This window comes from Oculina patagonica, chromosome 1 (assembly GCF_052425735.1).
Source record: "Oculina patagonica isolate OP01 chromosome 1, crgOcupat, whole genome shotgun sequence".
NCBI classification, from domain to species: Eukaryota; Metazoa; Cnidaria; class Anthozoa; order Scleractinia; family Oculinidae; genus Oculina; species Oculina patagonica.
The window spans coordinates 48,171,956-48,190,320 of record NC_135758.1 but is presented as its reverse complement, the minus strand read 5'-3'; the positions used below and the strand labels follow the sequence as shown (position 1 = coordinate 48,190,320).

Sequence of the window (18,365 nt, the reverse complement as noted above, 5' to 3'; positions counted from 1 at the left end):
TTTCCAAATGTTGTAATAGTATGACTATCGTAGGTATGGGATTACCCATATCTAAAACAAAAATATGTAATTATAAGTAAAATGTTGATTAAAACCTGCCCGCGAAGTCGAGCCATGCTTGTTTATTAATCGGAAGTGGCCGATTTATAATTTACCCTTTGGGCGTCCCAGACGATAGTCTCCTGCCGGCCAAAAACGAAGGAGATAGCCTGGGCCAATCGGTTTCATTTCAGCTTTGACAGTAAATCGTTGTAGGCACACTGGGTCGACTTTTGGGCTAATCTGCAATCTGGTTCTCTTCTTTGCTTCGGCGGGAGGACAGAGAAAAAAGCTTAAGGGGTAAAGTACTAATAATCACCATTGTCGTGTGCTTTGACAAGTTGAAGCTATTCTTGTAAATAAAAGGGGTAACGTCATCCATGTCACGCAATGTTTTTCTGGGAAACTTTTAAACTAGACGCTTTGCTGGTTTCTACAAATAGCAGTGTGATCTGGTGGTACATTTTTTTTTTGAAGGCGGACTCCACTTTAAAACTATTTTTTATATATTTAGCAAGAAGTGTGTCGATTTTCATTTCCGCACAGTTGGGCGTCAAAGTCGCCTGTCACAAAGAGTAGAATGTTTGCACCGGCAACATGTTTTGAATATATTTTAGATTTGCCTAGTGACGTTGGTAAGGCACTTCTCAAGACGTCAGCAAAACATTGGCAATGTACAGTATTGGTGTGAACTTGAATGTAATTTTTTTACGAGATCGGTAAAGCTATCGAATGAAAAGATGACTTCAAAATGAAAACTTCGAATAATTATAGTTAAATACCAATTGAATTTTATTTTAACTAAATTTTATCACGGCCTGGATGCATGTCATGGCTTTGAAAGTCTTCGATTTCAAAAGGTTGCTTGGTCTCATTTTCGATAAAAAAATTCCTCTGAAACATTTTGCCTGTCGTGTGACGCACGTTAATCTGGTTTTGAATAGTTTGAAATTGTGTTTTTAAGATTTTATTCTAGACTATTATTTAACTCTTGGGAAGAAAGATTTAATTGATGAGGAACTAGTACTGTTATTTTCCGGATATTCCGATCTTTTATTCGAGAAATGAATTATTTTTTGGCTCGTCATTCAAGCGTTTTGAGTTTAGTTTTGGAATCGGGGAAATTTATTTCCCGTTGAGGGATGACCCGACATGGCAGAATATGGGTGGAACTTGAATAGGGCCGGCAGCCGGCCGAAACAGCCGGCTACTTGCCAAACTTTGGCCGTCTACTTTCGTCTCTCTTTACCCTAAGCTTTGCCAAAAAATAAATAAAATGATGGACAGATGCCGCAAAATACTGTACGACATCCGTGTCTAATGTCTGTGTCGAATTGTAAACGCATTGCAAGAGTTTTTAATATGTTCACCTTTAAAATAAAGCAGCGAAACGCAATGCGGTGAAATCTACATCTTTTAATGAGAAATTCCGGAAGTGACATCTGTGTTCAAAACAGGAATTTTTGCACAACTTTAAGTTCCGAAAAAAAGACCACATGTTTTGTAAAAATCACAGACAAACATGATCAGGAAAATAAAACAGGCCAATGGGTTTTATTCACGAAAATACAACTTTCTTAAGAACGAGTTTGTAAACAAGACAGTGGAATCAAATTACATTTCACACGAAATTTGCATACATTTGAACTTGCAATTTAAAAGAAGTATCTCTGCCGAGACATAATAGCGAAACCTTGCATTAATAATCATTGTATTCTGATCTGATTGTTATTTTTTATGCATTTACTATTTAAAAGTGGTTCTCATTGATGAAAACAAAACGGTTTTTCATTTACTGCTTGAAGTATTTTCAACATTCACTTAATCAAATTACATTCTGCACGAAATAGTTTGAATCCTTTCGCCCCGAAACTTTGAGGAAATTGAAATCTTTGTTGGACAGTACTGCATAAAAGCAGTTAATAGAATTGAAGAAGAAGATAAGAACCATATTGATAAAGGAAATTTGAAAACTTTATTTTGGCTCATTTTGACGAAATTCAAGATTTTCAAAGACTGCCAGTAAACGGCTACATCCTGTCTCTAACGATTTTGCTGCGGTTTCGAACAAGCTAATTTTTCAACATATGGTAGCGGGTAGAAGTCGGTTCGTTCTGAATTTTTCAATACGATATACAATTACAGATCAATATACAGACCCTCTGTAAAGTAAAAAACGTTTTGGGAACAAACCATTGTGAACTTATTTTCTATGTTGATCAGTAAAAATCCTTACTACGACATGGGGCTTGTTATCAAGTTCGTTAGTACGTAAATACTGCAAGGGGTATAACCTCAGAGAATTATTATCAAGTGTATTTTGTTTAATTAGCGGTTTATACTCTAAGGTCTTGGTATAGGAGATCAAAATTAAGGCAAATTTCTGTTATTCTTTAATTGCTTGGCACAGATTAGTACGCGCACAAACGAAAAACTAAGAAAAAAGGATACTGAAACGGTCAGGAAATGTACGCAAATATTGAATTGAATGAAAAAGGCCGAAAATAGCATTTTCAAGCATGTAAAGTCACCCAAAACGCTGGTGAGGGTGGAGGTAATTGGAGTAGAAAGCTCGATGGGATAGGGTGGAATAAAGGACTGCAGGAGAGGGCAGGGAGGGAAAGGATGGGAGTAGAAAAGGAGGGACAGGTGGGGGTGAAAGGCTAAGGAGAGGGAAAGGGAGGGAGAATTAAAATCTATGCTTGGTTATATCACGCAACTTTTGACTTCTGTTGTTTTCTCACAAGAACAAAACTTAAGGTGGAGTTCTACCTGAATTTGAATGACATTTTAAGAGATTTAAAGAAGGGATTGAAGAAAAAATGGAAACACCACCAAACAGTTGACCCCGTCGAAAGCGCACTCCAGGTTGTCAGGGGACTGTTTGGTGTCCGTCGACCAATTTTTAACTTCAAATTCTAATATTTCTTATTTGTCTAAATTTTACTAATCCTTTGAGAAAATCTATCGCCTCCCCGACATCCCCCAAAATCGCCCAAAATTAACAAAATACTGCAAAACATAGATATATGAGATAAGTAAAGCTTTTTTGGATTTCTTGAAACGTAGCTGAAATGGTTTTCAGTATTTTCCAGCCCTTGTACTTTGGGTCAGTACTACTATTTTTCATCAGTTGCTATCACATTAATGGTATGAAACAAATACCTAATCATTGGTCAACTAGTTGTGATCATTTTCTTGACAATAGTACAAGTTACCTGATAAAGAGTATTCGGCGAAAAAAAGGCTGCACTTTGCTTAGTGTTAAAAATTTATATTTTCTAGTCGTCTAGCTCAATCGTTTATTTTTACATGTATTGTGCGAAATATATTTATAAATTGAGAACATTATATCATTAAGTAATACTGCAATCTTGAAAACATTCCAGATATTATGTTCTACCAGGGTTCTGCACACTAATACAGCTCATGCAGACTGTGACTTACGTAAACCTCCCACTAAGTGTTACTAAAGTGACTGTTTTTCCAGTGATTTTTACTGTACTGTACCCCGCCTTTCAAGTCAAAGCAGATAGTTAATTATTAACCGCCCGATTTTAAGCTTCTCAAGCTTCTTGTTTTTCTGTTATAAAGCACTTCCGGTCACTTGCATTCAAAGGGCTTCCTCCGTAAAGTACAGTATGATGACGCGAGCACTCGGAAAGAACAAGCTACCACGAGTTTGAAAACAAATTTATTGATCGTGACGAAGAAGACGAATATTCACCAAGCGGATTTTATTATTCTTAATATCGGGAAAGTTCTGATGTAGAATCTGAAACAGGCAACACTGAAAGCCATGTAATAAACTACTTACTAACCTACGTTGTAGCTTGCTCGAGCTGTAATGGAGAATAATGGCCCTAGGTCGTTTTTTGCGGACCTCGCTCGCTCGGTCCGTCCACGACCTCGGGCCAATAATTTATTCCCAGTACGGCCCTCGCGCTCGGTTAGTAAGAGGTCAGTCTTCATAACTTTAGATGTAAAGCGGTTTTTACGATTTAAAAAATTTCATTTCGTGTTAAAGTAAAGTTTTTTTTTTAACAATTGCCTTTTTTAAGTAAGATAATTAGCTTGTTACCGCAACCTGAATTCCTACTCTAATTTTTAATAACTTATATCATAAAGTTACCTGTTAACGATTTATAGGTGGTTTTCACGTCACCCGCGTAAAAATCCACTGCAGCGGGCTCTCGTCGGCCGCGTCCGCGTCCTCGCCGCGCGGCCCACGTCTCCACCCCTCTCTCGCTCCGTCTCCCCTCACGCCCCCTCCCTCCTCCTCGCCGCCGCGCCTTCGCGCCATCTCTCGTCGCTCCTTCCTCCGGCTGCCGCTCCCTCACGGGCGGCGTGAGGTGGGGTCTTCGTGGACGTCACGGAAGATGAAGACAATCACATTTTCTTGACTATAAAGAGCCGTGATTCACAAACACAAGATTAAGACGTAAACATAACCAGAAAAAGTGCAATACCAGAAACTTGAAAAGCTAGAAAGAATCAAAGAATTTTCTATGGATATATTTCTCGGCTCATTTTTTTATTCAATATTTTTTACCGCATTTCAGATTTTCGTTTAAGATTTATTACACATTAGTAGACACTCAGCTGTGTTCTATTGGAAATCTGCGAATCTGATTGGTTCTCCCACTGTTTTCTATTTTCGCTGATAGAAAACAGTCGCGCGCGCGCGTAGCTTTAAAGCGGTAAATTTTCTTGATTTTTGTCTTCAAAGTGCACAATATTGTAGGTTTTGGACTGCAATCCTTTAGCGTTTCTACTAAAACAATTAGACTACTCGCCCTCGTTTTCTATGAGCGATAGTCAACTCGGCTGCGCCTCGTTGACTATTTTAACAATAGTGTTTCTGTCGGGAACTATCGGCTGATGTTCCCCGCGTTGAGTTCTCATTTGCCCGAGGCGAGCTTCGGTTGCTGTTGACATCTTCGCTTCCGATGTTCCGAGCACCTCTTGTCTTGTTCCCACTTCTTCCCGCCACCCGCATCGTATTTTCTGGTCTCAGCCACCAGACAGCCACGCGTCATTGATTGGTTCCCCCTGTCAGTCGCGGGCGGGCACTATCGTCCGCATTTTTCTCGGGGGCACTTGGGCTGTCCCTCCGGCGCGGGCCTTCGCGTCACGGTTCAATTCCAATCAGATCGGAGAAATTAGTGGTGAACTATAATTGCTCATAGAAAACGCGGGCTCGTAGTCATGCGACTTTTGTAGCGCGCGCTCCTCGTTTTTGAAAACAAACTTTCTTCAAAACAAAATTAACAGTAGAAAAAAATGATTGGTGATTGTCAGGTAGGGTATTCTACCTACACCTTGAAGGAGTTTGTATTTTGGTGGAGAAATGGTATTGTGTACAGTAGAGTAATTAGCGCTGATAAAATCAATTATTTTGTGCCAATATAATAAAAACGCAAGTTGCCACCAATTTTACCAAATTTTGCGACAAAATTTGTCCAGTTTTATTTCCAATATTTCGCAAGATTAATTATCATTGAAAAGAACGAAATTACCGTTTATTCATTTTGCAAATAATACCTTTATTAAAGCGAACTGTTTGCAAAGTCAACTGCCCGCTGACTTAGTGAATTGTAAGTCATTATCGAATTTTAAATTAAATTTAGGGAAGCATGTAAACAAGTAAAGTAAATTGTAACTAAGTATTTTTATATCTAATATCATAGGTGACAAATTACTCCTTAATTTTGGCGCGAAATTTTAACGTTAATTTATAATTTCACATGTAAAATTATGAAATTGCCATGGCAACGTAGTTAGCAAAAAGATGGCGTCCGGGATAAACGATGTTTTAAAGCTTAAACTTTGTATATTTTCGTTTAAATTTCATCTTAGCCAGCTATATTTGAAACTTTTTGTCAACAGCAGAAAGGAATCTCTCAAAGGTTTTCTTCAAAGACTAAAAAACTTGCGAACTTAAGCAAAATGTATGCTTTCAACTTTCCGCGCTCGGAGTTCGCGATGCAGCATACCAGTCAAAAACCTAAGATTCCAAGCGTAATTTGTCACCTATGATATTAATATGAAATCAAATGTTATACTCGTGAAATTAGGAAATAATTTCACTTGCATTTTGTCAAAATTCCAATAATTTCCCTCGCCTAAAGGCTCGGGAAATTATTACCTTATTGTTACTTATTTTCGCGGGAACTTAATTTCGCGAAAATGGAACGGGCATATTTCGCAGGACATAAATTTCGCAATTTGGGCAAAAAGATACATTTTAAGAAACTAAATTTCGCGAAAATTGTCAAAATACCGATCTTCATTAACAAACAGTAAGTCTCAAAATTGGCACAACTGATTTTTATTTTCCATAGCAATAGTCCAACCATATAATAAAACGAAATTTAAAACAGTTTGACATGTTCCTTTGTAACAAAGTAGAGCTAGTTTGACGACTGTACCAAGATGATTATGTAGAAAACCGACAGTAACGTTGATTAGTTTTAACGAATTTTATAGAAGGGTATTAAAGTTCACGTCGTTTTTTTTCGCGAGAACATTTTTTCGCGGGTCTTTAATTTCGCGATTTTTTGTAAATCGCGAAAACCGCGAAAATTGAGTCCCGCGAAAATAAGTAACAATAAGGTAGAATTTTGACAAAATGCGCGTGGAATTATTTTCTAATTTCACTCGTCACCATTTGATTACACATACTAATTTATGCATATGTACATTTTGTTTTTATTTTGTATCTACTTTTATAGTTGATTTGATGTCGTAAACGATTTTATCAACTCAATAAATGTAGATGTAGATGATAATAAGCACCTGAGAAGAAAACATGTGGTCAGAAAAGTCTAAAACGATTTTTTGTGTAAATTGCACGATGTGTTTTCAACATTCCAAATTTCTTTCCTTGCTAAATCACTAAACATTTAAAACTTTCTTTTTTTTTTAATTTAGGTATTTTTTCCGAAGAACGATTCATTAATGAAGATGAAGTGTTCAACATGACTCGAGCATGGGACAAAGAAAAATTCTGAGTCCCCGACGGGAATCGAACCCATGGCCTCCCAGATACCGGCTGGGCGCTCTAACCAACTGAGCTACGAGAGACCATGGGTTCGATTCCCGTCGGGGACTCAGAATTTTTCTTTGTCCCATGTTCGAGTCATGTTGAACACTTCATCTTCATTATTTATTACCGAGCTTAAAATTTACAAAATTTAAAAAAGCACAAGAAAGTTCTATGAAGTGCCCACTGGATTGGAGTCGCTTAATTCTCCCGCTTCAAAAAGAGCATCTTCGACTTCGTCGTCTTCATCAATCGCCTGAGCGGCTTGCAGCTTCTTTCCTTCGCCGTACTTGTGAACTAGTGACTGGCACTTCGCAGCTAGTACTCTTCTCGATTTTTCAAAGTCAGTGTCTTTGAGTATGTTGAATGGATATTTCTTCTCCGGTATCGCTGTATGCTTCGCTGAAAACTGGAAATTGCTGCTTGCTCGTACTCTTCTCCTTTTTTGCTTCGTGTGTTTATAAAAAATTCGCTACGTGAAAAATTTGGACTCATTTGCCGGACGGAAAGTTGGTCAAGCTCGGAAGAAGGTAGGCTATCAATTTTTTCATTTGTCATACTATTACCTTCACGTACCTTCAATGTAGCGGGGAAGAGCTTTCATTTCAGTAGCCGTCTTCTTATTTGTGTTTATAGTTTTCCGTTCGTTTATAAAATCGTCCATATGGTCCCCTGGCTTTCGGTGATGCCTGTGTCTGTTTCCACATCAGAAGTTTCCCAAACTTTAAGCTTGGTGAATATTCGTTTTCTTCGTCTACGTTGTTAGCTCTGTGAAATATTCGGTAGTTTCTTTGCGAAGAATGAGAGTACACGTTTTGTTTTCGCAGGTGTAGTCAGTGAAAATTTGAGTTTGTCGGCTTTCGAAAAAATACACGGCTTGGACCGTTTTTATAGAAACGGTCCGTATGGCAAAATCCCGACCAAGAAAGAACCAATCAGAACGCTCGGATTTGCCGAGGACTGGCTTTGCCATATAATAATTGGTGGTATTCAGTGGTCTAATCAAGAAGTTAATTTCCCTTGCTGCAAGACAACAGAAAAAAAATCTGGAAACCATATCGTACAATTTAAACAATTAGCCGTTTTTGACTTAATTATCTGTCCACATGTTGTCTTCTCAGGCGCTTATTACCATATTGTGTACATTAAATTCTAACACCTTTTTCTTTATTGTAAAACATCAATTTTTCTTACTTGTGATATTTCATTTTGGAAGAATTTCTGTTCAACAACGATATAATTTGCAAATAAATTAAAGATATTTTCGGTATTTGCAAAGATAGTTATAGTTTGTTGTAAGATTTAAGTTCCTCAAAAGAAGTCAGTGACCTAATACTTCAATAACTTTACCGACTAATCTTAAATTTCTTTTTTCTCTTCTTAATTTGTGTTAATTTTCACTAATCATCGGAAGCTGAAATGAGCCACTAGTCTTTACATAATTACTGCAAACTTTTTTAACGCCGAAATTTCCAAAGTGACAAATGTCACACATTTAAACATTTGCATCTCCACTCTGTGCGAAGATTAACGCAAAAGCTTTGATTAAGATATAAAGGTAGGGCTAAATACAAAATATAGCTTGCCACAAACGAAGATAGCAGCTTGCTCGATTCGAAGCTGAAGCAATTTGGTTGAAATCATCGTTTCTCATTTTAACTACCTGCTGAGAAGAAAAAACGAAACACTGTAAGCAAGATGAATTCATCAAGTGAGAACAGCTCGACCCTTACTTTTTTTTATAATATTTTGTGTTTTTGGGGGGGGGGGGAAAGAGAAAAAAATACAAAAAGGTGGAATAAAAGTATCCACACTGTTTATATAATTTTTGACCAATCATCTCGTGGTTTGCCCCGTTTTATAGCTCAATGAGCAAAAATTATCAATATTAAGACGAAAAATCTTCGGATTTTCCTCGGCAATTTTCGGTTTACTTGGGAAATCTTCGGAAAATCCTCGGAAATCTTCAGAAAACGCCGAAAAAAACATAAATAGTTGGTCTATAAAAAAAAAAAAAAAATAAATGGGTGCGTAGAGATAAAAAATTTATTTTCTCGTTTTCAAAACCGATATCTCACGAGTGAGCGCAGCGAACGAGTGAGATATAGATTTGAACACTCGAAAATAAATTTCATATCTCCGCGCAACCATGTAATATCCTCTATATCCCTGTCGTTATTGGAAGGACGCTCCCTATTACCAAGAAAACTACATCTCCACAGTTGCGGCCATCATCTTAAACATGCTGACATGTCCGATGACCGTTTTTATAAACGCACTGGTGATAGTGGCAGTGATAAAGAAGCGCAGACTTCAGACCACGTACAACATTCTCTTGGCTTGTTTGGCGGCAACAGATTTGGTAGTAGGAATTGTCGTACAGCCGAGTTTTATCGTTGGCGAGATGTCCCTCATCACGGGTTCTTTACTGATTGATTATTGCAAACTGTTTAGACATACAGTATTTATTTTAATAACCCCATCTTTAGCATCCCTACTTTTATTGACTTTACTTAGCATTGAACGTTATTTAGCTTTAAAATATCCGTTTCGATACACTGAAATTGTAACCAAATTTCGATTAACTGTTCGGGTCCCGTATTGGATCATCCCCATCGGATCCGCCCCATCTCGCGATCCCATCCTCATCCATCGCCATCGGGATCATGGATCGGGATCGCCATTGGGGTCGGGATCATGGCTGTGGGATCAGAAATATCCTGGTACGACCTGAACTGTTGCTGTTATTTTTAGCTGGATTGCCGCAATTCTTCCATTACTTGCAAGATACATTCCTTTCCTTGCCTACAAAGCGGCATTGATTGTTTTAGCGATAGATTTTGTAAGCCTCTTTGTAATTATTTACTGCCATATTTTTGTATTTCTTGTAACTCGCCGTCACAGAATTCAGATCCAAGCTGAGCAAGTTTCACAAGATGCAAGAAAGAAATTTTTAGAAGAGAAGAAGGCTGCGATAACCACCAGCATTATAATTGGATTCGTGCTGCTTTCCTTTCTTCCTGCAGTTTTTTATTTGTTAATTGGAAGATTCGCACGGGAAAGCTATTTAAGAGACGTATTCGAAAGTGCTGTAAAACCTCTTATGTTTTCTGTTTGTATGATCAACTCACTCTGTAATCCTACAGTTTATTGTTGGCGAAGCTCTGACCTTCGCAAAGCGTTTATTGAGTTGCTTCGAAGAAGAAATAACGCAGGATAGATTATCGGAAAAAATGATAAAGTCTGACTGTAAGTTAATTTTGTACTATGCAGTATTTTAGCCATCAGGAAACAGTTGTACAGATCATGTTTAGTAATTGTTGAAACCAGATGTAATCTCATGGCTGCTATTACTTCTTCTTCTTCTTCTTCTTCTTCTTCTTCTTCTTCTTGTAATTGCCTAAAATAGTAGTATTATTGTTGCTTAGCCTTCCGATGAAGATTGTACGTGTATCAAAAGCAAGTTGAATAATTTAAAAATTACTAAGGGAAGCAACAATCAAATAAAGGCAATCAAAGAAACAGGAATTAAAAAATATGCTCTTTGATGTTCCTCTTTCACTTACTAGACCAATAACAAAAATTAACATGACACTTAAAAAAAAAGATAATTCTCATTGGTGAAACAAGAAAGACACCCTATCTGTAAAAATAGTAAAAGAAAAAAATCATGATCAGTCTACAGTCTTGCGTAGCTCCTTGATTTCTGAAGTCAAAGCAATGCTACAAAACCTGTTTTAATCTTCCAGTTTTCCCATATTGTGATACTAAGAGTATCGTCCGTATTGGATTACCCTTTTCTGCGGCAAAAATTCTGTTATTTTTTTTTTTAATTTCTCACGTTTCTGGTATTGCTCTTTTTTCTGTTTGTCTTCATGTAGTTATTACTTCCAAGTCTCGTGTGTGAATCTCGACACTTCATAGTCAAAATAATGTATAACTCGGTGCTAAATATAGTTAATCTGTGATTCTGAAATTGAAACAATAAAATGTAAATGTGAAATAGGGTTGGGATAAAAAAGCGCTATTTCTGTCGCAAAATGTGCAACAAATAAATTTAATGAGGATGATTGAGGATGACTTTTTAGTCGAAAACGTTCGGTAATTTTCTTATTTCAGTGTACATATTATAGCCTTTTAACCTTTTTTAGACATTTTATTATCTTAGCGAACATTATGTTGATAAATTTAATGATTTCTCTACTTTTGATTTGAGGATTAACGCAAAAGCTTTGCTGAAGAATTAAAGGTATGAACTAAAAACGAAACTTCGCTTTCCTGAAATGAAGATAAAAGAAGAATAAATAGAAAAGCAGTTTTTTGTAACAAGAGTTCAAAAAGTGTAACATGAAATATCTGTCTGCCGTCTTTCATAGCTGATTGAAGACGAAGTGAAAAAACAGAAAACTTGTTTTTATCTTTCATTTTCTTATATTAATAGTTTATTTCTTTTTTCTGCGGCACTTAAAACAAAATTTTGTAATTTTAAAATCAATGCGGTAAATTGAACATGTAATTAAAATCGGCCGCGAAATAAATCCATAGAAAATTATTTCTTTCTTTTAAGTTTTCGTGTTTCTGGTATTACACTTTCTCTCTTTATCTTCATGTAGTTATTACGTCCTTCTGTTGTCAATTTTGACACTTCATAGTCATAATAATGTATTTGTCTTCAATAAATCATTACTGTGATAACTTCATTACAATAATCGTTAAACATTAGAAGCAAGTAACGATTTCATGTTATTGACACGAGTCAATTATCATGCTAAATAATGGTTAATTGCAATAAAACTTTACTTAAACACGGAATGTAATTTTTCAGAAAATTGAAGAATCGCTTTTAGCTAGAAAATGTATATTAGATAATATAAATTTTAAGTCATCAGTAATTTAACCAGGGAGTGAATTTCCCTTTCTGTAAGATGGCAGATGATAATCGGTACAAATACATCGTGCAATATTCACAATAAGCCGTTTTTGACTTATCAGTCCACATGTTGTCTTCTCAGAAGCTTATTAGCATATTGTCGACTTTGTGTTAGCCGCATGTATTTCCAACAGAATGCTGCATTCTGCAAGGTATGGGTAAAATGACCTATCTCTTCGATAATCGATAATCTAACATTTTTTTCTCGTGATATTTCATTTGGGAAGAATTTCTGTTTAACAGCGAAATAATTTGCAAAATTAATAAAAGTTAATTTCGGCCTTTGCAAAGATAGTTAATCTCGGCTTGCGAAATAATTAATATCAAAAAATAGGAATTAGAATGCCAATTTTTTGCCCCAAATTTGCTAAAATTGGAAGCATTTGGCGGTTTTAATATATTGGTACGAATTAATCAGTTGGTGACGATTTTGTTAAATAGCGATTGACTTTTTAATTGCTATAGAACTTCACTTAAACACGGAATGCACTTTTTCAAAAATAATAAGAATCATTTCTATCCAGAACGTAATCTTAAATTATAAAATAGGAAGAATATTTCCCTGGCTGAGCATGGGAAATATTTAAATATATATCGTGCATTTTGTGCAGTAGACAGGTTTTACTTCCCGGCAGTTGTCATCATAAGCGCTTATTACCATCCTGTGGACTATACCGTATTTTCAACAGAATACGAACTGCCGAAAGGTTTTAAGTAAGAATGACCTATTTTACTGACTTTTTCAATCATCAAAATATTCTTTTACTGTGGCATTTCGTTTGGCAGGAATTTGTTTTTAAAAAATATATTGTTGGAAACGTAATTCGTTTCCTTAGTTTCAGGTCTTTGTAAGGTCCGAACTGTAGAAGATTTTCTTTTTTTTATTATTCCATGATGCGAGCGGCGCGCGCCACAAACGTCGCATGCGACAAAGTTTTACCGTCTAATAAATGGGCGCTAAAGGTAGTTAATCTGTGATTCGCAACATGAAAGAATAAAATGTATATATGAAATAAAGCTGGGATAAAAAAGCGCAATTTCTGTCGCAAAATTTGCACGAAATAAATTTAAGCATTTATCTCTCTTTTTGATGTTAGGATTAACGCAAAAGCTTTGCTAAAGATATAAAGGTGCAAACTAAACACACAATTTCGCTTCCCTCAAATGAATGGAGATAGCAGCTTGCTCGATTTTGAAGCGACACAATCTTTTCGGTATTTGCAAAGATAGTTATAGTTTGTTATAAGATTTAAGTTCCTCATAAGAAGTCAGTGACCTAATACTTTAATAACTTTACCGACTAATCTTAAATTTCTTTTTTCTGTTCTTAATTTGTGTTAACTTTCACTAATCATCGGAAGCTGAAATGAGCCACTAGTCTTTACATAATTACTGCAAACTTTTTTTACGCCAAATTGCCAAAGCGACAAACGCCACACATTTAAACATTTGGATCTCAACTCTATGCGAAGATTAACGCAAAAGCTTTGATTAAGATATAAAGGTAAATGGGGCTAAAGGTTGTTAATCTGTGATTCGCAACATGAAAGAATAAAATGTCTTTATGAAATAATGTTGGGATAAAAAAGTGCAATTTCTGTCGCAAAATTTGCACGAAATAATTTTGAGCATTTAATCTCTATTTTTGATGTGAGGATTAACGCAAAAGCTTTGCTAAAGATATAAAGGTACAAACTAAACACACAATTTCGCTTCCCTCAAATTAAGATAGCAGCTTGCTCGATTTTGAAGCGACACAATCTTTTCGGTATTTGCAAAGATAGTTATAGTTTGTTATAAGATTTAAGTTCCTCATAAGAAGTCAGTGACCTAATACTTTAATAACTTTACCGACTAATCTTAAATTTCTTTTTTCTGTTCTTAATTTGTGTTAACTTTCACTAATCATCGGAAGCTGAAATGAGCCACCTAGTCTTTACATAATTACTGCAAACTTTTTTTACGCCAAATTGCCAAAGCGACAAACGTCACACATTTAAACATTTGGATCTCAACTCTATGCGAAGATTAACGCAAAAGCTTTGATTAAGATATAAAGGTAGGGCTAAATACAAAATATAACTTACCTCGAACGAAGATAGCAGCTTGCTCGATTTGAAGCTGAAGCAATTTGGTTGAAAACATCGTTTCTCATTTTAACTACCTGCTGTGAAGAAAAAAACGAAACGCTGAAAGCAAGATGAATTCATCAAGTGAGAACAGCTCGACCCTTACTTATCCCTGTCGTTATTGGAAGGACGCTCCCTATTACCAAGAAAACTACATTTCCACAGTTGCGGCCATCATCTTAAACATGCTGACATGTCCGATGACCGTTTTTATAAACGCACTGGTGATAGTGGCAGTGATAAAGAAGCGCAGACTTCAGACCACGTACAACATTCTCTTGGCTTGTTTGGCAACAACAGATCTCGTAGTAGGAATTGTCGTACAGCCGAGTTTTATCGTTGGCGAGATGTCCCTCATCATGGGTTCTTCACTGACTGATTATTGCAAACTGTTTAGACAAACAGTGTTTATTTTAATAACCCCATCTTTAGCATCCCTGCTTTTATTGACTTTACTTAGCATTGAACGTTATTTAGCTTTAAAATATCCGTTTCGATACACGGAAATTGTAACCAAATTTCGATTAACTGTTGCTGTTATTTTTAGCTGGATTGCCGCAATTTTCCCATTAGTTGCTAGATACATTCCTTTTCTTGCCTACAAAGCGGCATTGATTGTTTTAGCGATAGATTTTGTAAGCCTCTTTGTAATTATTTACTGCCATATTTTTGTATTTCTCGTAACTCGTCGTCACAGAATTCAGATCCAAGCTGAACAAGTTTCACAAGATGCCAGGAAGAAATTCTTAGAAGAGAAGAAAGCTGCGAAAACCACCAGCATTATAATTGGATTCGTGCTGCTTTCTTATGTTCCTGCAGTTATTTATTTGTTGATTGGAAGATTCGCACGGGAAAGCTATTTAAGAGACGTATTCGAAAGTGCTGTAAAACCTCTTATGTTTTCTGTTTGTATGATCAACTCACTCTGTAATCCTATAGTTTATTGTTGGCGAAGCTCTGACCTTCGCAAAGCGTTTATTGAGTTGCTTCGAAGAAGAAATAACGCAGGATAGATTAATATGACTGTAAGTTAATTTTGTACTATGTAGTATTTTAGCCATCAGGAAACAGTTGTACAGATCATGTTTAGTAATTGTTGAAACCAGATGTAATCTCATGGCTGCTATTACTTCTTCTTCTTCTTCTTCTTCTTCTTCTTCTTCTTCTTCTTCTTCTTCTTCTTCTTCTTGTAATTGCCTAAAATGGTAGTATTATTGTTGCTTAGCCATGATTGTACGTGTATCAAAAGCATGTTGAGTAATTTAGAAATTACTAAGGGAAGCAACAATGAAATAAAGGCAATCAAAGAAACAGGAATTAAAATGCTCTTTGATGTTGCTCTTTCACTTACTAGACCAATAACAAAATTTAACAAGACACTTAAAAAAAATTATCACTGGTGAAACAAGAAAGACACCCTATCTGTAAAAATAATAAGAAAAATCAGTCTACAGTCTTGCGTAGCTGCTTGATTTCTGAATTCAAGGCAATGCTACAAAACCTGTTTTAATCTTCCAGTTTTCACATATTGTGATACTAAGAGTATCGTCCTTATTGGATTACCCTTTTCTGCGGCAAAAATTCTGTTATTTTTTTTTTTTAATTTCTCACGTTTCTGGTATTGCTCTTTTTTTTCTGTTTGTCTTCATGTAGTTATTACTTCCAAGTCTCGTGTGTGAATCTCGACACTTCATAGTCAAAATAATGTATAACTCGGTGCTAGATATAGTTAATCTGTGATTCTGAAATGAAACAATAAAATGTAAATGTGAAATAGGGTTGGGATAAAAAAGCGCTATTTCTGTCGCAAAATGTGCAACAAATAAATTTAATGAGGATGACTTTTTAGTGAGAAAACGTTCGGTAATTTTTTTATCTGTGCATATTATAGCCTTTTAACCTTTTTTAAACATTTTACTATCTTAGCGAACATTATGTTGGGAAGTGTAATGATGTGAGGATTAACGCAAAAGCTTTGCTGGAGAATTAAAGGTATGAACTAAACACGAAATTTCGCTTTCCTGAAATGAAGATAAAAGAAGAAGAAATAGTAAAGCAGTTTTTTTGGTAACAAGAGCTCAAAAAAGTGTAAGACTGCCGTCTTTCATAGCTGATTGAAGACGAAGTGAAAAAACAGAAAACTTGTTTTTACCTGTCATTTTCTTATATCAATAGCTTATTTCCCTTTTCTGCGGCACTTAAAACAAAATTTTGTAATTTTAAAATCAATGGGGTAAAAAATGTTAATTAAAATCGGCCGCGAAATAAATCCATAGAAAATTATTTCTTTCTTTTAAGTTTTCGTGTTTCTGGTATTACACTTTCTCTCTTTATCTTTATGTAGTTATTACGTCCTTGTGTTGTGTATGTGAATTTTGACACTTCATAGTCAGAATAATGTATTTGTCTTCAATAAATCATTATTGTGATAACTTCATTACAAGAATCGTTAAACATTAGAAGCAAGTAGCCATTTCATCTTATTGACAGGAGTCAATTATCATGCTAAATAATGGTTAATTGCAATAAAACTTTACTTAAACACGGAATGTAAATTTTCAGAAAATTGAAGAATCGCTTTTAGCTAGAAAATATATATTAGATAATATAAATTTTAAGTGTTCAATAATTTAACCAGGGGGCGAATTTCCCTTTCCGTAACATGCCAGATGATAATCAGTACAAATACATGTACATCGTGAAATATTCACAGTAAGCCGTTTTTGACTTATCAGTCCACATGTTGTCTTCTCAGAAGCTTATTAGCATATTGTCGACTTTGTGTCAGCCGCATGTATTTCCAACAAAATGCTACATTTCGCAAGGTATGGGTAAAATGACCTATCTCTTCGATAATCAATAATCTAACTTTCTTGCTCGCGATATTTCATTTGGAAAGAATTTCTGTTTAACAACGAAATAATTTGAAAAATTAATAAAAGTTAATTTCGGTCTTTGCAAAGATAGTTAATCTTGCGAAATAAATACAAAAACAAATTAGGTAAAAATGCCAAATTTTTGCCCAAACTTTGCTAAAATTTGAAACAACTGGCGATGTTAATGTATCGGTAGGAATTAGTTAGGTAGTGACGATTTTATTAAAATGCGATTGACTTTTTAGTTGCTATAGAACTTCACTTAAACACAAAATGGACTTTTCCAAAATAATAAGAATCATTTCTATTCAGAACGTAATCTTAAATTATAAAATAGGAAGAATATTTCCCTGGCTGAGAATGGGAAATATTTAAATATATATCGTGCAGTGTGTGCAGTAGACCGGTTTTACTTCCCGGCAGTTGTCATCTTAAGCGCTTATTACCATCCTGTGGACTATACTGTATTTTCAACAGAATACGAACTGTCGAAAGGTGTAAGTAAGAATGACCTAACTGACTTTTTTCATCAAAATATTTTTTTACGGTGACATTTCGTTTGGCAGGAATTTGTTTTTAAAAACTATATTGTTGGAAACTTAATTAGTTTCGTTAGTTTCAGGTCTTTGTAAGGTCCGAACTAAAGACGATTTTTCTGATTTTTTTTATTATTCCATGATGCGAGCGGCGCACGCTACAAAAGTTGCATGCGACAAAGTTGTACCGTCTAATAAATGTGCGCTAAAGGTAGTTAATCTGTGATTCGCAACATGAAAGAATAAAATGTATATATGAAATAAAGCTGGGATAAAAAGCGCAATTTCTGTCGCAAAATTTGCACGAAATAAATTTAAGCATTTCTCTCTTCTTGATGTTAGGATTAACGCAAAAGCTTTGCTAAAGATATAAAGGTGCAAACTAAACACACAATTTCGCTTCCCTCAAATTAAGATAGCAGCTTGCTCGTTCTGGCTGAACACATCGCTTCCGATTTAACCTACTTGCTGAGAAACAAAGGCGAAACGCTGAAAGCAAGATGAACTCATCAAGTGAAAACAGGACGTCCGCCATTACATCAGCCGCAAACTGTCGTGTGTGGAAAGAAGCGTATCACCAAGAAAACTACATCTCCACAGTGACATCCATCATCTTAAACATGCTGACTTGTCCGATGACAGTTTTTATAAACGCACTGGTGATAGTAGCAGTGATAAAAAAGCACAGACTTCAGACCACATACAACATTCTGTTGGCTTGTTTGGCGGCAACAGATCTGGTAGTAGGCATCGTCGTACAGCCGAGTTTTATCGTTGGCGAGATGTCCCTTGTCATGGGTTCTTCACTAA

At 35.7% G+C, this 18,365-nt stretch overlaps 1 protein-coding gene and 1 non-coding gene across 2 annotated transcripts in view; one reads left to right on the top strand and one right to left on the bottom strand.

The window, feature by feature from the left end:
• The window catches only part of LOC144635549 (uncharacterized), a 184,253-nt gene that overhangs the window by 103,832 nt on the left and 62,056 nt on the right, over positions 1–18,365 (top strand). The window lies entirely within an intron of this gene.
• On the bottom strand, positions 7,052–7,126 carry Trnat-ggu (transfer RNA threonine (anticodon GGU)). The gene has a single exon. It is a non-coding gene; the product is annotated as a tRNA-Thr (tRNA).